This window comes from Dendrobates tinctorius, unplaced genomic scaffold (assembly GCF_039654945.1).
Source record: "Dendrobates tinctorius isolate UK_male_01 unplaced genomic scaffold, ASM3965494v1 ptg000036l, whole genome shotgun sequence".
NCBI lineage: Eukaryota > Metazoa > Chordata > Amphibia > Anura > Dendrobatidae > Dendrobates > Dendrobates tinctorius.
Window position 1 is genome coordinate 36744853 of NW_027361704.1, and position 25271 is coordinate 36770123.

Consider the following 25271-nt stretch of genomic DNA (forward strand, 5'->3'; position numbering starts at 1 on the left):
AATCTCTCTACAAACTTCAGGACACGGTTGTATTCTGTCAGGCCCTGTGTATATTACACCTCAAAGTAACAGGCTGATTCTGAAAGGTGTAAAAGAGGTGTATAGAGGGCTGGGGAGAAATGGAATCTATCTATAGACTTCAGGACACAGTTGGATTCTGTCAGGCCCTGTGTATTTTACACCTCAAAGTAACAGGCTGATTCTGGATGGTGTAAAAGAGGTGTATAGAGAACTGGGGAGAAATGGAATCTCTCTACAGACTTCAGGACACAGTTGTATTCTGTCAGGCCCTGTGTATATTACACCTCCAAGTAACAGGCTGATTCTGTATGGTGTAAAAGAGGTGTATACAGTACTGGTGAGAAATGGAATCTCTCTACAGACATCAGGACACAGTTCAATTCTGTCAGGCTCTGTGTATTTTACACCTCCAAGTAACAGGCTGATTCTGGATGGTGTAAAAAGGTGTATAGAGGACTGGGGAGAAATGGAATCTCTCTTCAGACTTCAGGACACAGTTGAATTCTGTCAGGCCCTGTGTATATTACACCTCAAAGTAACAGGCTGATACTGGATGGTGTAAAAAAGGTGTATAGCGGACTGGGGACAAAATGAATCAATCTACAGACTTCAGGACACAGTTGGATTATGTCAGGCCCTGTGAATTTTACACCTCAAAGTAACAGGCTGATTATGGATGGTGTAAAAGAGGTGTATAGAGATCTGGGGAGAATTGGAATCTCTCTACAGACTTCAGGACACAGTTGTATTCTGTCAGGCCCTGTGTATATTACACCTCAAAGTAACAGGCTGATTCTGGATGGTGTAAAAAAGGTGTATAGAGGACTGGGGAGAAATGGAATCTCTCTACAGACTTCAGCACACAGCTGTATTCTGTCAGGTCCTGTGTATTTTACACCTCAAAGTACCAGGCTGAATCTGGATGGTGTAAAAGAGGTGTATAGAGGACTGGGGAGAAATGGAATCTATCTACAGACATCATGACACAGTTGTATTCTGTCAGGTCCTGTGTATATTACAACTCAAAGTACCTGGCTGATTCTGGATGGTGTAAAAGAGGTGTATAGAGGACTGGGGAGAAATGGAATCTCTCAATAGACTTCAGGACACAGTTGGATTCTGTCAGACCCTGTGTATTTTACACCTCAAAGTAACAGGCTGATTCTGGATGGTGTAAAAGAGGTGTACAAAGGACTGGGGAGAAATGGAATCTCTCTACAGACTTCAGGACACAGTTGGATTCTGTCAGGTCCTGTGAATTTTACACCTCAAAGTAACAGGCTGATTCTGTATGGTGTAAAAGATGTGTATACAGTACTGGTGAGAAATGGAATCTCTCTACAGACTTCAGGACACAGTTGAATTCTGTCAGGCTCTGTGTATTTTACACCTCCAAGTAACAGGCTGATTCTGGATGGTGTAAAAAGGTGTATAGAGGACTGGGGAGAAATGGAATCTCTCTACAGACTTCAGGACACAGTTGAATTCTGTCAGGCCCTGTGTATATTACACCTCAAAGTAACAGGCTGATACTGGATGGTGTAAAAAAAGGACTATAGAGGACTGGGGACAAAATGAATCAATCTACAGACTTCAGGACACAGTTGTATTCTGTCAGGTCCTGTGTATTTTACACCTCAAAGTAACAGGCTGATTATGGATGGTGTAAAAAAGGTTTATAGAGGACTGGGGAGAAATGGAATCTCTCTACAGACTTCAGGACACGGTTGTATTCTGTCAGGTCCTGTGTATTTTACACCTCAAAGTAACAGATTTATTTCTGGATGGTATAAAATAGGTGTATAGAGGACTGGGGAGAAATGGAATCTCTCTACAGACTTCAGAACACAGTTGTATTCTGTCAGGCCCTGTGTATATTACACCTCAAAGCAACAGGCTGATTCTGGATGGTGTAGAAAAGGTCTATAGAGGACTAGGGAGAAATGGAATCTCTCTACAGACTTCAGGACACAGCTGTATTCTGTCAGGACCTGTGTATTTTACACCTCAAAGTAACAGGCTGATTCTGGATGGTGTAAAAGAGGTGTATAGAGGACTGGGGAGAAATGGAATCTATCTACAGACATCATGACACAGTTGGATTCTGTCAGGCCCTGTGTATTTTACACCTAAAAGTAACAGGCTGATTCTGGATGGTGTAAAAAACGGTGTATACAGGACTGGGGACAAAATGAATCAATCTACAGACTTAAGGACACATTTGGATTGTGTCAGGCCCTGTGTATTTTACACCTCAGAGTAACAGGCTGATTATGGATGGTGTAAAACAGGTTTATAGTGGACTGGGGAGAAATGGAATCTCTCTACAGACTTCAGGACACAGTTGTATTCTGTCAGGCCCTGTGTATTTTACACCTCAAATTAGCAAGCTGATTCTGGATGGTGTAAAAAGGTTTATAGAGGACTGGGGAGAAATGAAATCTCTCTACAGACTTCAGGAAACTGTTGTATTCTGTCAGGCTCCGTGTATTTTACACTTCAAAGTAACAAGCTGATTCTGGATGGTGTAAAAAGGTTTATAGAGGACTGGGGAGAAATGGAATCTCTCTACAGACTTCAGGACACAGTTGTTTTATGTCAGGCCCTGTGTATTTTACACCTCAAAGTAACAGGCTGATTCTGAATGGTGTAAAAGAGGTGTATAGAGGACTGGGGAGAAAAGGAATCTATCTATAGACTTCAGGACACAGTTGGATTCTGTCAGACCCTGTGTATTTTACACCTCAAAGTAACAGGCTGATTCTGGATGGTGTAAAAGAGGTGTATAGAGGACTGGGGAGAAATGGAATCTCTCTACAGATTTCAGGGCACAGTTGTATTCTGTCAGGCCCTGTGTATTTTACACCTCAAAGTAACAGGCTGATTCTGGATGGTGTAAAAGAGGTGTATGCAGAATTGGGGAGAAATGGAATATCTCTACTGACTTCATGACACAGTTGTATTTTGTCAGGCCCTGTGTATATTACACCTCAAAGTAACAGGCTGATTCTGGATGGTTTAGAAAAGGAGTATAGAGGACTGGGGAGAAATGGATTCTCTCTACTGACTTCAGGACACAGCTGTATTCTGTCAGGCCCTGTGTATTTTACTCCTCAAAGTAACAGGCTGATTCTGGATGGTGTAAAAGAGGTGTATAGAGGACTGGGGAGAAATGGAATCTATCTACAGACATCATGACACAGTTGGATTCTGTCAGGCCCTGTGTATTTTACACCTCAAAGTAACAGGCTGATTCTGGATGGTGCAAAAGAGGTGTATAGAGAACTGGGGAGAAATGGAATCTCCCTACAAACTTCAGGACACAGTTGTATTCTGTCAGGCCCTGTGTATATTACACCTCAAAGTAACAGGCTGATTCTGGATGGTGTAAAAGAGGTGTATAGAGAATTGGGGAGAAATGGAATATCTCTACTGACTTCATGACACAGTTGTATTCTGTCAGGCCCTGTGTATATTACACCTCAAAGTAACAGGCTGATTCTGGATGGTTTAGAAAAGGTGTATAGAGGACTGGGGAGAAATGGAATCTCTCTACTGACTTCAGGACACAGCTGTATTCTGTCAGGCCCTGTGTATTTTACTCCTCAAAGTAACAGGCTGATTCTGGATGGTGTAAAAGAGGTGTATAGAGGACTGGGGAGAAATGGAATCTATCTACAGACATCATGACACAGTTGGATTCTCTCAGGCCCTGTGTATTTTACACCTCAAAGTAACAGGCTGATTCTGGATGGTGCAAAAGAGGTGTATAGATAACTGGGGAGAAATGGAATCTCTCTACAAACTTCAGGACACGGTTGTATTCTGTCAGGCCCTGTGTATATTACACCTCAAAGTAACAGGCTGATTCTGGATGGTGTAAAAAAGGTGTATAGAGGACTGGGGAGAAATGGAATCTATCTACAGACATCATGACACAGTTGTATTCTGTCAGGCCCTGTGTATATTACAACTCAAAGTACCTGGTTGATTCTGGATGGTGTAAAAGAGGTGTATAGAGGACTGGGGAGAAATGGAATCTCTCTATAGACTTCAGGACACAGTTGGATTCTGTCAGGTCCTGTGAATTTTACACCTCATAGTAACAGGCTGATTCTGGATGGTGTAAAAGAGGTGTATACAGGACTGGTGAGAAATGGAATCTCTCTACAAACTTCAGGACACAGTTGTATTGTGTCAGGCCCTGTGTATATTACACCTCCAAGTAACAGGCTGATTCTGGATGGTGTAAAAAGGTGTATAGAGGACTGGGGAGAAATGGAATCTCTCTACAGACTTCAGGACACAGTTGAATTCTGTCAGGCCCTGTGTATTTTACACCTCAAAGTAACAGGCTGATTATGGATGGTGTAAAACAGGTTTATAGAGGACTGGGGAGAAATGGAATCTCTCTACAGACTTCAAGACACAGTTGTATTCTGTCAGGCCCCGTGTATTTTACATCTCAAAGTAGCAAGCTGATTCTGGATGGTGTAGAAAGGTTTATAGAGGACTGGGGAGAAATGGAATCTCTCTACAGACTTCAGGAAACTGTTGTATTCTGTCAGGCTCCGTGTATTTTACACTTCAAAATAACAAGCTGATTCTGGATAGTTTAAAAAGGTTTATAGAGGACTGGGGAGAAATGGAATCTCTCTACAGACTTCAGGACACAGTTGTTTTATGTCAGGCCCTGTGTATTTTACACCTCAAAGTAACAGGCTGAATCTGGATGGTGTAAAAGAGGTGTATAGAGGACTGGGGAGAAATGGAATCTATCTACAGACATCATGACACAGTTGTATTCTGTCAGGCCCTGTGTATTTTACACCTCAAAGTAACAGGCTGAATCTGGATGGTGTAAAAGAGGTGTATAGAGGACTGGGGAGAAATGGAATCTATCTACAGACATCATGACACAGTTGTATTCTGTCAGGCCCTGTGTATATTACACCTCAAAGTACCTGGTTGATTCTGGATGGTGTAAAAGAGGTGTATAGAGGACTGGGGAGAAATGGAATCTCTCTATAGACTTCAGGACACAGTTGGATTCTGTCAGGTCCTGTGAATTTTACACCTCAAAGTAACAGGCTGATTCTGGATGGTGTAAAAGAGGTGTATACAGGACTGGTGAGAAATGGAATCTCTCTACAGACTTCAGGACACAGTTGAATTCTGTCAGGCTCTGTGTATTTTACACCTCAAAGTAACAGGCTGATTCTGGATGGTGCAAAAAAGGTGTATATAGGACTGGGGAGAAATGGAATCTCTCTGCAGACTTCAGGACACAGTTGGATTCTGTCAGGCCCTGTGTATTTTACACCTCAAAGTAACAGGCAGATTCTGGATGGTGTAGAAAAGGTGTATAGAGGACTGGGGAGAAATGGAATATCTCTACAGACTTCAGGACACAGTTGTATTCTGTAAGGCCCTGTGTATATTACACCTCAAAGTAACAGGCTGATTCTGGATGGTGTAGAAAAGGTATATAGAGGACTGGGGTGAAATGGAATCTCTCTACAGACTTAAGGACACAGCTGTATTCTGTCATGCCCTTTGTGTTTTACACCTTAAAGTAACAGGCTGATTCTGGATGGTGTAAAAGAGTTGTATAGAGGACTGGGGAGAAATGGAATCTCTCTACAGACTTCAGGACACAGTTGTATTCTGTCAGGCCCTGTGTATATTACACATCAAAGTAACAGGCTGATTCTGGATGGTGTAGAAAAGGTGTATAGAAGACTGGGGAGAAATGGAATCTCTCTACAGACTTCAGGACACATCTGTAATCTGTCAGGCCCTGTGTATATTACACATCAAAGTAACAGGCTGATTCTGGATGGTGTAGAAAAGTTGTATAGAGGACTCGGGAGAAATGAAATCTCTCTACAGACTTCAGGACACAGTTGGATTCTGTCAGGTCCTGTGAATTTTACACCTCAAAGTAACAGGCTGATTCTGGATGGTGTAAAAAAGGTGTATGGAGGACTGGGGAGAAATGGAATATCTCTACAAACTTCAGGACACAGTTGTATTGTGTCAGGCCCTGTGTATATTACACCTCCAAGTAACAGGCTGATTCTGGATGGTGTAAAAAGGTGAATAGAGGACTGGGGAGAAGTGGAATCTCTCTACAGACTTCAGGACACAGTTGAATTCTGTCAGGCCGTGTGTATATTACACCTAAAAGTTTCAGGCTGATTCTGGATGGTGTAAAAAAAGGTGTATAGAGAACTGGGGACAAAATGAATCAATCTACAGACTTAAGGACACAGTTGTATTCTGTCAGGCCCTGGGTATTTTACAACTCAAAGTAACAGGCTGATTATGGATGGTGTAAAAAAGGTTTATAGAGGACTGGGGAGAAATGGAATCTCTCTACAGACTTCAGGACACAGTTGTATTCTGTCAGGCCCCGTGTATTTTACACCTCAAAGTAGCAAGCTGATTCTGGATGGTGTAAAAAGGTTTATAGAGGACTGGGGAGAAATGGAATCTCTCTATAGACTTCAGGACACAGTTGGATTCTGTCAGACCCTGTGTATTTTACACCTCAAAGTAGCAAGCTGATTCTGGATGGTGTAAAAAGGTTTATAGAGGACTGGGGAGAAATGGAATCTCTCTACTGACTTCAGGACACAGCTGTATTCTGTCAGGCCCTGTGTATTTTACTCCTCAAAGTAACAGGCTGATTCTGGATGGTGTAAAAGAGGTGTATAGAGGACTGGGGAGAAATGGAATCCAACTACAGACATCAGGACACAGCTGTATTCTGTCAGGCCCTGTGTATTTTACTCCTCAAAGTAACAGGCTGATTCTGGATGGTGTAAAAGAGGTGTATAGAGGACTGGGGAGAAATGGAATCTATCTACAGACTTCAGGACACAGTTGGAGTCTCTCAGGCCCTGTGTATTTTACACCTCAAAGTAACAGGCTGATTCTGGATGGTGCAAAAGAGGTGTATAGAGAACTGGGGAGAAATGGAATCTCTCTACAAACTTCAGGACACGGTTGTATTCTGTCAGGTCCTGTGAATTTTACACCTCAAAGTAACAGGCTGATTCTGGATGGTGTAAAAGAGGTGTATACAGGACTGGTGAGAAATGGAATCTCTCTACAAACTTCAGGACACAGTTGTATTGTGTCAGGCCCTGTGTATATTACACCTCCAAGTAACAGGCTGATTCTGGATGGTGTAAAAAGGTGTATAGAGGACTGGGGAGAAATGGAATCTCTCTACAGACTTCAGGACACAGTTGAATTCTGTCAGGCCCTGTGTATTTTACACCTCAAAGTAACAGGCTGATTCTGGATGGTGCAAAAGAGGTGTATAGAGAACTGGGGAGAAATGGAATCTCCCTACAAACTTCAGGACACGGTTGTATTCTGTCAGGCCCTGTGTATATTACACCTCAAAGTAACAGGCTGATTCTGGATGGTGTAAAAGAGGTGTATAGAGAATTGGGGAGAAATGGAATATCTCTACTGACTTCATGACACAGTTGTATTCTGTCAGGCCCTGTGTATATTACACCTCAAAGTAACAGGCTGATTCTGGATGGTTTAGAAAAGGTGTATAGAGGACTGGGGAGAAATGGAATCTCTCTACTGACTTCAGGACACAGCTGTATTCTGTCAGGCCCTGTGTATTTTACTCCTCAAAGTAACAGGCTGATTCTGGATGGTGTAAAAGAGGTGTATAGAGGACTGGGGAGAAATGGAATCTATCTACAGACATCATGACACAGTTGGATTCTCTCAGGCCCTGAGTATTTTACACCTCAAAGTAACAGGCTGATTCTGGATGGTGCAAAAGAGGTGTATAGATAACTGGGGAGAAATGGAATCTCTCTACAAACTTCAGGACACGGTTGTATTCTGTCAGGCCCTGTGTATATTACACCTCAAAGTAACAGGCTGATTCTGGATGGTGTAAAAAAGGTGTATAGAGGACTGGGGAGAAATGGAATCTATCTACAGACATCATGACACAGTTGTATTCTGTCAGGCCCTGTGTATATTACAACTCAAAGTACCTGGTTGATTCTGGATGGTGTAAAAGAGGTGTATAGAGGACTGGGGAGAAATGGAATCTCTCTATAGACTTCAGGACACAGTTGGATTCTGTCAGGTCCTGTGAATTTTACACCTCATAGTAACAGGCTGATTCTGGATGGTGTAAAAGAGGTGTATACAGGACTGGTGAGAAATGGAATCTCTCTACAAACTTCAGGACACAGTTGTATTGTGTCAGGCCCTGTGTATATTACACCTCCAAGTAACAGGCTGATTCTGGATGGTGTAAAAAGGTGTATAGAGTACTGGGGAGAAATGGAATCTCTCTACAGACTTCAGGACACAGTTGAATTCTGTCAGGCCCTGTGTATTTTACACCTCAAAGTAACAGGCTGATTATGGATGGTGTAAAACAGGTTTATAGAGGACTGGGGAGAAATGGAATCTCTCTACAGACTTCAAGACACAGTTGTATTCTGTCAGGCCCCGTGTATTTTACATCTCAAAGTAGCAAGCTGATTCTGGATGGTGTAGAAAGGTTTATAGAGGACTGGGGAGAAATGGAATCTCTCTACAGACTTCAGGAAACTGTTGTATTCTGTCAGGCTCCGTGTATTTTACACTTCAAAGTAACAAGCTGATTCTGGATAGTTTAAAAAGGTTTATAGAGGACTGGGGAGAAATGGAATCTCTCTACAGACTTCAGGACACAGTTGTTTTATGTCAGGCCCTGTGTATTTTACACCTCAAAGTAACAGGCTGATTCTGAATGGTGTAAAAGAGGTGTATAGAGGACTGGGGAGAAAAGGAATCTATCTATAGACTTCAGGACACAGTTGGATTCTGTCAGACCCTGTGTATTTTACACCTCAAAGTAACAGGCTGATTCTGAATGGTGTAAAAGAGGTGTATAGAGGACTGGGAAGAAATGGAATCTCTCTACAGACTTCAGGGCACAGTTGTATTCTGTCAGGCCCTGTGTATTTTACACCTCAAAGTAACAGGCTGATTCTGGATGGTGTAAAAGAGGTGTATAGAGAATTGGGGATAAATGGAATATCTCTACTGACTTCATGACACAGTTGTATTCTGTCAGGTTCTGTGTATATTACACCTCAAAGTAACAGGCTGATTCTGGATGGTGTAAAAAAGGTGTATAGAGGACTGGGGAGAAATGACATCTCTCTACAGACTTCAGGACACAACTGTATTCTGTCAGGCCCTGTGTATTTTACACCTCAAAGTAACAGGCTGAATCTGGATGGTGTAAAAGAGGTGTATAGAGGACTGGGGAGAAATGGAATCTATCTACAGACATCATGACACAGTTGTATTCTGTCAGGCCCTGTGTATATTACACCTCAAAGTACCTGGTTGATTCTGGATGGTGTAAAAGAGGTGTATAGAGGACTGGGGAGAAATGGAATCTCTCTATAGACTTCAGGACACAGTTGGATTCTGTCAGGTCCTGTGAATTTTACACCTCAAAGTAACAGGCTGATTCTGGATGGTGTAAAAGAGGTGTATACAGGACTGGTGAGAAATGGAATCTCTCTACAGACTTCAGGACACAGTTGAATTCTGTCAGGCTCTGTGTATTTTACACCTCAAAGTAACAGGCTGATTCTGGATGGTGCAAAAAAGGTGTATATAGGACTGGGGAGAAATGGAATCTCTCTGCAGACTTCAGGACACAGTTGGATTCTGTCAGGCCCTGTGTATTTTACACCTCAAAGTAACAGGCAGATTCCTGATGGTGTAGAAAAGGTGTATAGAGGACTGGGGAGAAATGGAATATCTCTACAGACTTCAGGACACAGTTGTATTCTGTAAGGCCCTGTGTATATTACACCTCAAAGTAACAGGCTGATTCTGGATGGTGTAGAAAAGGTATATAGAGGACTGGGGTGAAATGGAATCTCTCTACAGACTTAAGGACACAGCTGTATTCTGTCATGCCCTTTGTGTTTTACACCTCAAAGTAACAGGCTGATTCTGGATGGTGTAAAAGAGGTGTATAGAGGACTGGGGAGAAATGGAATCTATCTACAGACATCATGACACAGTTGGATTCTGTCCGGCCCTGTGTATTTTACACCTCAAAGTAGCAGGCTGATTCTGGATGGTGTAAAAGAGGTGTATAGAGAATTGGGGAGAAATGGAATCTCTCTACAGACTTCAGGACACAGTTGTATTCTGTCAGGCCCTGTGTATATTACACATCAAAGTAACAGGCTGATTCTGGATGGTGTAGAAAAGGTGTATAGAAGACTGGGGAGAAATGGAATCTCTCTACAGACTTCAGGACACATCTGTAATCTGTCAGGCCCTTTGTATATTACACATCAAAGTAACAGGCTGATTCTGGATGGTGTAGAAAAGGTGTATAGAGGACTCGGGAGAAATGAAATCTCTCTACAGACTTCAGGACACAGTTGGATTCTGTCAGGTCCTGTGAATTTTACACCTCAAAGTAACAGGCTGATTCTGGATGGTGTAAAAAAGGTGTATGGAGGACTGGGGAGAAATGGAATATCTCTACAAACTTCAGGACACAGTTGTATTGTGTCAGGCCCTGTGTATATTACACCTCCAAGTAACAGGCTGATTCTGGATGGTGTAAAAAGGTGAATAGAGGACTGGGGAGAAGTGGAATCTCTCTACAGACTTCAGGACACAGTTGAATTCTGTCAGGCCCTGTGTATATTACACCTAAAAGTTTCAGGCTGATTCTGGATGGTGTAAAAAAAGGTGTATAGAGAACTGGGGACAAAATGAATCAATCTACAGACTTAAGGACACAGTTGTATTCTGTCAGGCCCTGTGTATTTTACAACTCAAAGTAACAGGCTGATTATGGATGGTGTAAAAAAGGTTTATAGAGGACTGGGGAGAAATGGAATCTCTCTACAGACTTCAGGACACAGTTGTATTCTGTCAGGCCCCGTGTATTTTACACCTCAAAGTAGCAAGCTGATTCTGGATGGTGTAAAAAGGTTTATAGAGGACTGGGGAGAAATGGAATCTCTCTATAGACTTCAGGACACAGTTGGATTCTGTCAGACCCTGTGTATTTTACACCTCAAAGTAACAGGCTGATTCTGGATGGTGTAAAAGAGGTGTATAGAGGACTGGGGAGAAATGGAATCCAACTACAGACATCATGACACAGTTGGATTCTGTCAGGCCCTGTGTATTTTACACCTCAAAGTAACAGGCTGATTTTGGATGGTGCAAAAGAGGTGTATAGAGAACTGGGGAGAAATGGAATCTCTCTACAAACTTCAGGACACGGTTGTATTCTGTCAGGCCCTGTGTATATTACACCTCAAAGTAACAGGCTGATTCTGGATTGTGTAAAAGAGGTGTATAGAGAAATGGGGAGAAATGGAATATCTCTACTGACTTCATGACACAGTTGTATTCTGTCAGGCCCTGTGTATATTACACGTCAAAGTAACAGACTGATTCTGGATGGTTTAGAAAAGGTGTATAGAGGACTGGGGAGAAATGGAATCTCTCTACTGACTTCAGGACACAGCTGTATTCTGTCAGGCCCTGTGTATTTTACTCCTCAAAGTAACAGGCTGATTCTGGATGGTGTAAAAGAGGTGTATAGAGGACTGGGGAGAAATGGAATCTATCTACAGACTTCAGGACACAGTTGGAGTCTCTCAGGCCATGTGTATTTTACACCTCAAAGTAACAGGCTGATTCTGGATGGTGCAAAAGAGGTGTATAGAGAACTGGGGAGAAATGGAATCTCTCTACAAACTTCAGGACACGGTTGTATTCTGTCAGGTCCTGTGAATTTTACACCTCAAAGTAACAGGCTGATTCTGGATGGTGTAAAAGAGGTGTATACAGGACTGGTGAGAAATGGAATCTCTCTACAAACTTCAGGACACAGTTGTATTGTGTCAGGCCCTGTGTATATTACACCTCCAAGTAACAGGCTGATTCTGGATGGTGTAAAAAGGTGTATAGAGGACTGGGGAGAAATGGAATCTCTCTACAGACTTCAGGACACAGTTGAATTCCGTCAGGCCCTGTGTATATTACACCTAAAAGTAACAGGCTGATTCTGGATGGTGTAAAAAAGGTGTATAGAGGACTGGGGACAAAATGAATCAATCTACAGACTTAAGGACACAGTTGGATTCTGTCAGGCCCTGTGTATTTTACACCTCAAAGTAACAGGCTGATTATGGATGGTGTAAAACAGGTTTATAGAGGACTGGGGAGAAATGGAATCTCTCTACAGACTTCAGGACACAGTTGTATTCTGTCAGGCCCCGTGTATTTTACATATCAAAATAGCAAGCTGATTCTGGATGGTGTAGAAAGGTTTATAGAGGACTGGGGAGAAATGGAATCTCTCAACAGACTTCAGGAAACTGTTGTATTCTGTCAGGCTCCGTGTATTTTACACTTCAAAGTAACAAGCTGATTCTGGATAGTGTAAAAAGGTTTATAGAGGACTAGGGAGAAATGAAATCTCTCTACAGACTTCAGGACACAGTTGTTTTATGTCAGGCCCTGTGTATTTTACACCTCAAAGTAACAGGCTGATTCTGAATGGTGTAAAAGAGGTGTATAGAGGACTGGGGAGAAAATGAATCTATCTATAGACTTCAGGACACAGTTGGATTCTGTCAGACCCTGTGTATTTTACACCTCAAAGTAACAGGCTGATTCTGGATGGTGTAAAAGAGGTGTATAGAGGACTGGGAAGAAATGGAATCTCTCTACAGACTTCAGGGCACAGTTGTATTCTGTCAGGCCCTGTGTATTTTACACCTCAAAGTAACAGGCTGATTCTGGATGGTGTAAAAGAGGTGTATAGAGAATTGGGGAGAAATGGAATATCTCTACTAACTTCATGACACAGTTGTATTCTGTCAGGCCCTGTGTATATTACACCTCAAAGTAACAGGCTGATTCTGGATGGTGTAGAAAAGGTGTATAGAGGACTGGGGAGAATTGGAATCTCTCTACTGACTTCAGGACACAGATGTATTCTGTCAGGTCCTGTGTATTTTACTCCTCAAAGTAACAGGCTGATTCTGGATGGTGTAAAAGAGGTGTATAGAGGACTGGGGAGAAATGGAATCTATCTACAGACATCATGACACAGTTGGATTCTGTCAGGCCCTGTGTATTTTACACCTCAAAGTAACAGGCTGATTCTGGATGGTGCAAAAGAGGTGTATAGAGAACTGGGGAGAAATGGAATCTCTCTTCAAACTTCAGGACACGGTTGTATTCTGTCAGGCCCTGTGTATATTACACCTCAAAGTAACAGGCTGATTCTGGATGGTGTAAAAAAGGTGTATAGAGGACTGGGGAGAAATGACATCTCTCTACAGACTTCAGGACACAGCTGTATTCTGTCAGGCCCTGTGTATTTTACACCTCAAAGTAACAGGCTGAATCTGGATGGTGTAAAAGAGGTGTATAGAGGACTGGGGAGAAATGGAATCTATCTACAGACATCATGACATAGTTGTATTCTGTCAGGCCCTGTGTATATTACAACTCAAAGTACCTGTTTGATTCTGGATGGTGTAAAAGAGGTGTATAGAGGACTGGGGAGAAATGGAATCTCTCTATAGACTTCAGGACACAGTTGGATTCTGTCAGGTCCTGTGAATTTTACACCTCAAAGTAACAGGCTGATTCTGGATGGTGTAAAAGAGGTGTATACAGGACTGGTGAGAAATGGAATCTCTCTACAGACTTCAGGACACAGTTGAATTCTGTCAGGCTCTGTGTATTTTACACCTCAAAGTAACAGGCTGATTCTGGATGGTGCAAAAAAGGTGTATATAGGACTGGGGAGAAATGGAATCTCTCTGCAGACTTCAGGACACAGTTGGATTCTGTCAGGCCCTGTGTATTTTACACCTCAAAGTAACAGGCAGATTCTGGATGGTGTAAAAAAGGTGTATGGAGGACTGGGGAGTAATGGAATCTCTCTACAGACTTCAGTACACAGTTGTATTGTGTCAGGCCCTGTGTATATTACACCTCCAAGTAACAGGCTGATTTTGGATGGTGTAGAAAAGGTGTATAGAGGACTGGGGAGAAATGGAATATCTCTACAGACTTCAGGACACAGTTGTATTCTCTAAGGCCCTGTGTATATTACACCTCAAAGTAACAGGCTGATTCTGGATGGTGTAGAAAAGGTGTATAGAGGACTGGGGTGAAATGGAATCTCTCTACAGACTTAAGGACACAGCTGTATTCTGTCAGGCCCTGTGTATTTTACACCTCAAAGTAACAGGCTGATTCTGGATGGTGTAAAAGAGGTGTATAGAAGACTGGGGAGAAATGGAATCTATCTACAGACATCATGACACAGTTGGATTCTGTCCGGCCCTGTGTATTTTACACCTCAAAGTTGCAGGCTGATTCTGGATGGTGTAAAAGAGGTGTATAGAGAATTGGGGAGAAATGGAATCTCTCTACAGACTTCAGGACACAGTTGTATTCTGTCAGGCCCTGTGTATATTACACATCAAAGTAACAGGCTGATTCTGGATGGTGTAGAAAAGGTGTATAGAGGACTGGGGAGAAATGGAATCTCTCTACAGACTTCAGGACACATATGTAATCTGTCAGGACCTGTGTATTTTACACCTCAAAGTAACAGGCTGTTTCTGGATGGTGTAAAAAAGGTTTATAGAGGACTCGGGAGAAATGAAATCTCTCTACAGACTTCAGGACACAGTTGGATTCTGTCAGGTCCTGTGAATTTTACACCTCAAAGTAACAGGCTGATTCTGGATGGTGTAAAAAAGGTGTATGGAGGACTGGGGAGAAATGGAATATCTCTACAAACTTCAGGACACAGTTGTATTGTGTCAGGCCCTGTGTATATTACACCTCCAAGTAACAGACTGATTCTGGATGGTGTAAAAAGGTGAATAGAGGACTGGGGAGAAATGGAATCTCTCTACAGACTTCAGGACACAGTTGAATTCTGTCAGGCCCTGTGTATATTACACCTAAAAGTAACAGGCTGATTCTGGATGGTGTAAAAAAAGGTGTATAGAGAACTGGGGACAAAATGAATCAATCTACAGACTTAAGGACACAGTTGTATTCTGTCAGGCCCTGTGTATTTTACACCTCAAAGTAACAGGCTGATTATGGATGGTGTAAAAAAGGTTTATAGAGGACTGGGGAGAAATGGAATCTCTCTACAGACTTCAGGACACAGTTGTATTCTGTCAGGCCCCGTGTATTTTACACCTCAAAATAGCAAGCTGATTCTGGATGGTGTAAAAAGGTTTATAGAGGACTGGGGAGAAATGGAATCTCTCTATAGACTTCAGGACACAGTTGGATTCTGTCAGACCCTGTGTATTTTACACCTCAAAGTCACAGGCTGATTCTGGATGGTGTAAAAGAGGTGTATAAAGGACTGGGGAGAAATGGAATCTCTCTACAGACTTCAGGACACAGTTGGATTCTGTCAGGTCCTGTGAATTTTACACCTCAAAGTAACAGGCTGATTCTGTATGGTGTAAAAGATGTGTATACAGTACTGGGGAGAAATGGAATCTCTTTACAGACTTCAGGACACAGTTGAATTCTGTCAGGCTCTGTGTATTTTACACCTCAAAGTAACAGGCTGATTCTGGATGGTGTAAAAAAGGTGTATAGAGGACTGGGGAGAAATGGAATCTCTCTACAGACTTCAGGACACAGTTGGATTCTGTCAGGCCCTTTGTATTTTACACCTCAAAGTAACAGGCTGATTCTGGATGGTGTAAAAAAGGTGTATGGAGGACTGGGGAGAAATGGAATCTCTCTACAGACTTCAGGACACAGTTGTATTGTGTCAGGCCCTGTGTATATTACACCTCCAAGTAACAGGCTGATTCTGGATGGTGTAGAAAAGCTGTATAGAGGACTGGGGAGAAATGGAATCTCTCTACAGACTTCAGGACACAGCTGTAATCTGTCAGGCCCTGTGCATTTTACACCTCAAAGTAACAGGCTGATTCTGGATGGTGTAAAAGATGTGTATAGAGGACTGGGGAGAAATGGAATCTATCTACAGACATCATGACACAGTTGTATTCTGTCATGCCCTGTGTATTTTACACCTCAAAGTAACAGGCTGATTATGGATGGTGTAAAAAAGGTTTATAGAGGACTGGGGAGAAATGGAATCTCTCTACAGACTTCAGGACACAGTTGTATTCTGTCAGGCCCTGTGTATTTTACACCTCAAAGTAACCAGCTGATTCTGGATGGTGTAAAAAGGTTTATAGAGGACTGGGGAGAAATGGAATCTCTTTACAGACTTCAGGAAACTGTTGTATTCTGTCAGGCTCTGTGTATTTTACACCTCAAAGTAACAAGCTGATTCTGGATGGTGTAAAAAGGTTTATAGAGGACTGGGGAGAAATGGAATCTCTCTACAGACTTCAGGACACAGTTGTTTTCTGTCAGGCCCTGTGTATTTTACACCTCAAAGTAACAGGCTGATTCTGAAAGGTGTAAAAGATGTGTATAGAGTACTGGGGAGAAATGGAATCTATCTATAGACTTCAGGACACAGTTGGATTCTGTCAGGCCCTGTGTATTTTACACCTCAAAGTAACAGGCTGATTCTGGATGGTGTAAAAGAGGTGTATAGAGAACTGAGGAGAAATGGAATCTCTCCACAGACTTCAGGACACAGTTGTATTCTGTCAGGCCCTGTGTATATTACACCTCAAAGTAACAGGCTGATTCTGGATGGTGTAAAAAAGGTGTATAGAGGACTGGGGAGAAATGGATTCTCTCTACAGACTTCAGGACACAGCTGTATTCTGTCAGGCCCTGTGTATTTTACACCTCAAAGTAACAGGCTGAATCTGGATGGTGTAAAAGAGGTGTATAGAGGACTGGGGAGAAATGGAATCTATCTACAGACATCATGACACAGTTGTATTCTGTCAGGCCCTGTGTATATTACAACTCAAAGTACCTGGCTGATTCTGGATGGTGTAAAAGAGGTGTATAGAGGACTGGGGAGAAATGGAATCTCTCTATAGACTTCAGGACACAGTTGGATTCTGTCAGGCCCTGTGAATTTTACCCCTCAAAGTAACAGGCTGATTCTGGATGGTGTAAAAGAGGTGTATATAGGACTGGGGAGAAATGGAATCTCTCTACAGACTTCAGGACACAGTTGTATTGTGTCAGGCCATGTGTATATTACACCTCCAAGTAACAGGCTGATTCTGGATGGTGTAGAAAAGCTGTATAGAGGACTGGGGAGAAATGGAATCTCTCTACAGACTTCAGGACACAGTTGTATTCTGTCAGGCCCTGTGTATTTTACACCTCAAAGTAACAAGCTGATTCTGGATGATGTAAAAAGGTTTATAGAGGACTGGGGAGAAATGGAATCTCTCTACAGACTTCAGGAAACTGTTGTATTCTGTCAGGCTCCGTGTATTTTACACCTCAAAGTAACAAGCTGATTCTGGATGGTGTAAAAAGGTTTATAGAGGACTGGGGAGAAATGGAATCTCTCTACAGACTTCAGGACACAGCTGTATTCTGTCAGGCCCTGTGTATTTTACACCTCAAAGTAACAGGCTGATTCTGAAAGGTGTAAAAGAGGTGTATAGAGGACTGGGGAGAAATGGAATCTATCTATAGACTTCAGGACACAGTTGGATTCTGTCAGGCCCTGTGTATATTACAACTCAAAGTACCTGGCTGATTCTGGATGGTGTAAAAGAGGTGTATAGAGGACTGGGGAGAAATGGAATCTCTCTATAGACTTCAGGACACAGTTGGATTCTGTCAGGCCCTGTGAATTTTACCCCTCAAAGTAACAGGCTGATTCTGAATGGTGTAAAAGAGGTGTATATAGGACTGGGGAGAAATGGAATCTCTTTACAGACTTCAGGACACAGTTGAATTCTGTCAGGCTCTGTGTATTTTACACCTCAAAGTAACAGGCTTATTCTGGATGGTGTAAAAGAGGTGTATAGAGGACTGGGGAGAAATGTAATCTCTCTACAGACTTCAGGACACAGTTGTATTGTGTCAGGCCCTGTGTATATTACACCTCCAAGTAACAGGCAGATTCTGGATGGTGTAGAAAAGCTGTATAGAGGACTGGGGAGAAATGGAATCTCTCTACAGACTTCAGGACACAGCTGTAATCTGTCAGGCCCTGTGCATTTTACTCCTCAAAGTAACAGGCTGATTCTGGATGGTGTAAAAGATGTGTATAGAGGACTGGGGAGAAATGGAATCTATCTACAGACATCATGACACAGTTGTATTCTGTCATGCCCTGTGTATTTTACACCTCAAAGTAACAGGCTGATTATGGATGGTGTAAAAAAGGTTTATAGAGGACTGGGGAGAAATGGAATCACTCTACAGACTTCAGGACACAGTTGTATTCTGTCAGGCCCTGTGTATTTTACACCTCAAAGTAACAAGCTGATTCTGGATGATGTAAAAAGGTTTATAGAGGACTGGGGAGAAATGGAATCTCTCTACAGACTTCAGGAAACTGTTGTATTCTGTCAGGCTCCATGTATTTTACACCTCAAAGTAACAAGCTGATTCTGGATGGTGTAAAAAGGTTTATAGAGGACTGGGGAGAAATGGAATCTCTCTACAGACTTCAGGACACAGCTGTATTCTGTCAGGCCCTGTGTATTTTACATCTCAAAGTAACAGGCTGATTGTGAAAGGTGTAAAAGAGGTGTATAGAGGACTGGGGAGAAATGGAATCTATCTATAGACTTCAGGACACAGTTGGATTCTGTCAGGCCCTGTGTATATTACAACTCAAAGTACCTGGCTGATTCTGGATGGTGTAAAAGAGGTGTATAGAGGACTGGGGAGAAATGGAATCTCTCTATAGACTTCAGGACACAGTTGGATTCTGTCAGGCCCTGTGAATTTTACCCCTCAAAGTAACAGGCTGATTCTGGATGGTGTAAAAGAGGTGTATAGAGGACTGGGGAGAAATGAAATCTCTCTACTGACTTCATGACACAGTTGTATTCTGTCAGGCCCTGTGTATATTACACGTCAAAGTAACAGACTGATTCTGGATGGTTTAGAAAAGGTGTATAGAGGACTGGGGAGAAATGGAATCTCTCTACTGACTTCAGGACACAGCTGTATTCTGTCAGGCCCTGTGTATTTTACTCCTCAAAGTAACAGGCTGATTCTGGATGGTGTAAAAGAGGTGTATAGAGGACTGGGGAGAAATGGAATCTATCTACAGACTTCAGGACACAGTTGGAGTCTCTCAGGCCATGTGTATTTTACACCTCAAAGTAACAGGCTGATTCTGGATGGTGCAAAAGAGGTGTATAGAGAACTGGGGAGAAATGGAATCTCTCTACAAACTTCAGGACACGGTTGTATTCTGTCAGGTCCTGTGAATTTTACACCTCAAAGTAACAGGCTGATTCTGGATGGTGTAAAAGAGGTGTATACAGGACTGGTGAGAAATGGAATCTCTCTACAAACTTCAGGACACAGTTGTATTGTGTCAGGCCCTGTGTATATTACACCTCCAAGTAACAGGCTGATTCTGGATGGTGTAAAAAGGTGTATAGAGGACTGGGGAGAAATGGAATCTCTCTACAGACTTCAGGACACAGTTGAATTCTGTCAGGCCCTGTGTATATTACACCTAAAAGTAACAGGCTGATTCTGGATGGTGTAAAAAAAGGTGTATAGAGGACTGGGGACAAAATGAATCAATCTACAGACTTAAGGACACAGTTGGATTCTGTCAGGCCCTGTGTATTTTACACCTCAAAGTAACAGGCTGATTATGGATGGTGTAAAACAGGTTTATAGAGGACTGGGGAGAAATGGAATCTCTCTACAGACTTCAGGACACAGTTGTATTCTGTCAGGCCCCTTGTATTTTACATATCAAAATAGCAAGCTGATTCTGGATGGTGTAGAAAGGTTTATAGAGGACTGGGGAGAAATGGAATCTCTCAACAGACTTCAGGAAACTGTTGTATTCTGTCAGGCTCCGTGTATTTTACACTTCAAAGTAACAAGCTGATTCTGGATAGTGTAAAAAGGTTTATAGAGGACTGGGGAGAAATGAAATCTCTCTACAGACTTCAGGACACAGTTGTTTTATGTCAGGCCCTGTGTATTTTACACCTCAAAGTAACAGGCTGATTCTGAATGGTGTAAAAGAGGTGTATAGAGGACTGGGGAGAAAAGGAATCTATCTATAGACTTCAGGACACAGTTGGATTCTGTCAGACCCTGTGTATTTTACACCTCAAAGTAACAGGCTGATTCTGGATGGTGTAAAAGAGGTGTATAGAGGACTGGGAAGAAATGGAATCTCTCTACAGACTTCAGGGCACAGTTGTATTCTGTCATGCCCTTTGTGTTTTACACCTCAAAGTAACAGGCTGATTCTGGATGGTGTAAAAGAGGTGTATAGAGGACTGGGGAGAAATGGAATCTATCTACAGACATCATGACACAGTTGGATTCTGTCCGGCCCTGTGTATTTTACACCTCAAAGTAGCAGGCTGATTCTGGATGGTGTAAAAGAGGTGTATAGAGAATTGGGGAGAAATGGAATCTCTCTACAGACTTCAGGACACAGTTGTATTCTGTCAGGCCCTGTGTATATTACACATCAAAGTAACAGGCTGATTCTGGATGGTGTAGAAAAGGTGTATAGAAGACTGGGGAGAAATGGAATCTCTCTACAGACTTCAGGACACATCTGTAATCTGTCAGGCCCTGTGTATATTACACATCAAAGTAACAGGCTGATTCTGGATGGTGTAGAAAAGGTGTATAGAGGACTCGGGAGAAATGAAATCTCTCTACAGACTTCAGGACACAGTTGGATTCTGTCAGGTCCTGTGAATTTTACACCTCAAAGTAACAGGCTGATTCTGGATGGTGTAAAAAAGGTGTATGGAGGACTGGGGAGAAATGGAATATCTCTACAAACTTCAGGACACAGTTGTATTGTGTCAGGCCCTGTGTATATTACACCTCCAAGTAACAGGCTGATTCTGGATGGTGTAAAAAGGTGAATAGAGGACTGGGGAGAAGTGGAATCTCTCTACAGACTTCAGGACACAGTTGAATTCTGTCAGGCCCTGTGTATATTACACCTAAAAGTTTCAGGCTGATTCTGGATGGTGTAAAAAAAGGTGTATAGAGAACTGGGGACAAAATGAATCAATCTACAGACTTAAGGACACAGTTGTATTCTGTCAGGCCCTGTGTATTTTACAACTCAAAGTAACAGGCTGATTATGGATGGTGTAAAAAAGGTTTATAGAGGACTGGGGAGAAATGGAATCTCTCTACAGACTTCAGGACACAGTTGTATTCTGTCAGGCCCCGTGTATTTTACACCTCAAAGTAGCAAGCTGATTCTGGATGGTGTAAAAAGGTTTATAGAGGACTGGGGAGAAATGGAATCTCTCTATAGACTTCAGGACACAGTTGGATTCTGTCAGACCCTGTGTATTTTACACCTCAAAGTAACAGGCTGATTCTGGATGGTGTAAAAGAGGTGTATAGAGGACTGGGGAGAAATGGAATCCAACTACAGACATCATGACACAGTTGGATTCTGTCAGGCCCTGTGTATTTTACACCTCAAAGTAACAGGCTGATTTTGGATGGTGCAAAAGAGGTGTATAGAGAACTGGGGAGAAATGGAATCTCTCTACAAACTTCAGGACACGGTTGTATTCTGTCAGGTCCTGTGAATTTTACACCTCAAAGTAACAGGCTGATTCTGGATGGTGTAAAAGAGGTGTATACAGGACTGCTGAGAAATGGAATCTCTCTACAAACTTCAGGACACAGTTGTATTGTGTCAGGCCCTGTGTATATTACACCTCAAAGTAACAGGCTGATTCTGGATGGTGTAAAAAAGGTGTCTAGAGGACTGGGGAGAAATGGAATCTATCTACAGACATCATGACACAGTTGTATTCTGTCAGGCCCTGTGTATATTACAACTCAAAGTACCTGGTTGATTCTGGATGGTGTAAAAGAGGTGTATAGAGGACTGGGGAGAAATGGAATCTCTCTATAGACTTCAGGACACAGTTGGATTCTGTCAGGTCCTGTGAATTTTACACCTCATAGTAACAGGCTGATTCTGGATGGTGTAAAAGAGGTGTATACAGGACTGGTGAGAAATGGAATCTCTCTACAAACTTCAGGACACAGTTGTATTGTGTCAGGCCCTGTGTATATTACACCTCCAAGTAACAGGCTGATTCTGGATGGTGTAAAAAGGTGTATAGAGGACTGGGGAGAAATGGAATCTCTCTACAGACTTCAGGACACAGTTGAATTCTGTCAGGCCCTGTGTATTTTACACCTCAAAGTAACAGGCTGATTATGGATGGTGTAAAACAGGTTTATAGAGGACTGGGGAGAAATGGAATCTCTCTACAGACTTCAAGACACAGTTGTATTCTGTCAGGCCCCGTGTATTTTACATCTCAAAGTAGCAAGCTGATTCTGGATGGTGTAGAAAGGTTTATAGAGGACTGGGGAGAAATGGAATCTCTCTACAGACTTCAGGAAACTGTTGTATTCTGTCAGGCTCCGTGTATTTTACACTTCAAAGTAACAAGCTGATTCTGGATAGTTTAAAAAGGTTTATATAGGACTGGGGAGAAATGGAATCTCTCTACAGACTTCAGGACACAGTTGTTTTATGTCAGGCCCTGTGTATTTTACACCTCAAAGTAACAGGCTGATTCTGAATGGTGTAAAAGAGGTGTATAGAGGACTGGGGAGAAAAGGAATCTATCTATAGACTTCAGGACACAGTTGGATTCTGTCAGACCCTGTGTATTTTACACCTCAAAGTAACAGGCTGATTCTGAATGGTGTAAAAGAGGTGTATAGAGGACTGGGAAGAAATAGAATCTCTCTACAGACTTCAGGGCACAGTTGTATTCTGTCAGGCCCTGTGTATTTTACACCTCAAAGTAACAGGCTGATTCTGGATGGTGTAAAAGAGGTGTATAGAGAATTGGGGAGAAATGGAATATCTCTACTGACTTCATGACACAGTTGTATTCTGTCAGGTTCTGTGTATATTACACCTCAAAGTAACAGGCTGATTCTGGATGGTGTAAAAAAGGTGTATAGGGGACTGGGGAGAAATGACATCTCTCTACAGACTTCAGGACACAACTGTATTCTGTCAGGCCCTGTGTATTTTACACCTCAAAGTAACAGGCTGAATCTGGATGGTGTAAAAGAGGTGTATAGAGGACTGGGGAGAAATGGAATCTATCTACAGACATCATGACACAGTTGTATTCTGTCAGGCCCTGTGTATATTACACCTCAAAGTACCTGGTTGATTCTGGATGGTGTAAAAGAGGTGTATAGAGGACTGGGGAGAAATGGAATCTCTCTATAGACTTCAGGACACAGTTGGATTCTGTCAGGTCCTGTGAATTTTACACCTCAAAGTAACAGGCTGATTCTGGATGGTGTAAAAGAGGTGTATACAGGACTGGTGAGAAATGGAATCTCTCTACAGACTTCAGGACACAGTTGAATTCTGTCAGGCTCTGTGTATTTTACACCTCAAAGTAACAGGCTGATTCTGGATGGTGCAAAAAAGGTGTATATAGGACTGGGGAGAAATGGAATCTCTCTGCAGACTTCAGGACACAGTTGGATTCTGTCAGGCCCTGTGTATTTTACACCTCAAAGTAACAGGCAGATTCTGGATGGTGTAGAAAAGGTGTATAGAGGACTGGGGAGAAATGGAATATCTCTACAGACTTCAGGACACAGTTGTATTCTGTAAGGCCCTGTGTATATTACACCTCAAAGTAACAGGCTGATTCTGGATGGTGTAGAAAAGGTATATAGAGGACTGGGGTGAAATGGAATCTCTCTACAGACTTAAGGACACAGCTGTATTCTGTCATGCCCTTTGTGTTTTACACCTCAAAGTAACAGGCTGATTCTGGATGGTGTAAAAGAGGTGTATAGAGGACTGGGGAGAAATGGAATCTATCTACAGACATCATGACACAGTTGGATTCTGTCCGGCCCTGTGTATTTTACACCTCAAAGTAGCAGGCTGATTCTGGATGGTGTAAAAGAGGTGTATAGAGAATTGGGGAGAAATGGAATCTCTCTACAGACTTCAGGACACAGTTGTATTCTGTCAGGCCCTGTGTATATTACACATCAAAGTAACAGGCTGATTCTGGATGGTGTAGAAAAGGTGTATAGAAGACTGGGGAGAAATGGAATCTCTCTACAGACTTCAGGACACATCTGTAATCTGTCAGGCCCTGTGTATATTACACATCAAAGTAACAGGCTGATTCTGGATGGTGTAGAAAAGGTGTATAGAGGACTCGGGAGAAATGAAATCTCTCTACAGACTTCAGGACACAGTTGGATTCTGTCAGGTCCTGTGAATTTTACACCTCAAAGTAACAGGCTGATTCTGGATGGTGTAAAAAAGGTGTATGGAGGACTGGGGAGAAATGGAATATCTCTACAAACTTCAGGACACAGTTGTATTGTGTCAGGCCCTGTGTATATTACACCTCCAAGTAACAGGCTGATTCTGGATGGTGTAAAAAGGTGAATAGAGGACTGGGGAGAAGTGGAATCTCTCTACAGACTTCAGGACACAGTTGAATTCTGTCAGGCCCTGTGTATATTACACCTAAAAGTTTCAGGCTGATTCTGGATGGTGTAAAAAAAGGTGTATAGAGAACTGGGGACAAAATGAATCAATCTACAGACTTAAGGACACAGTTGTATTCTGTCAGGCCCTGTGTATTTTACAACTCAAAGTAACAGGCTGATTATGGATGGTGTAAAAAAGGTTTATAGAGGACTGGGGAGAAATGGAATCTCTCTACAGACTTCAGGACACAGTTGTATTCTGTCAGGCCCCGTGTATTTTACACCTCAAAGTAGCAAACTGATTCTGGATGGTGTAAAAAGGTTTATAGAGGACTGGGGAGAAATGGAATCTCTCTATAGACTTCAGGACACAGTTGGATTCTGTCAGACCCTGTGTATTTTACACCTCAAAGTAACAGGCTGATTCTGGATGGTGTAAAAGAGGTGTATAGAGGACTGGGGAGAAATGGAATCCAACTACAGACATCATGACACAGTTGGATTCTGTCAGGCCCTGTGTATTTTACACCTCAAAGTAACAGGCTGATTTTGGA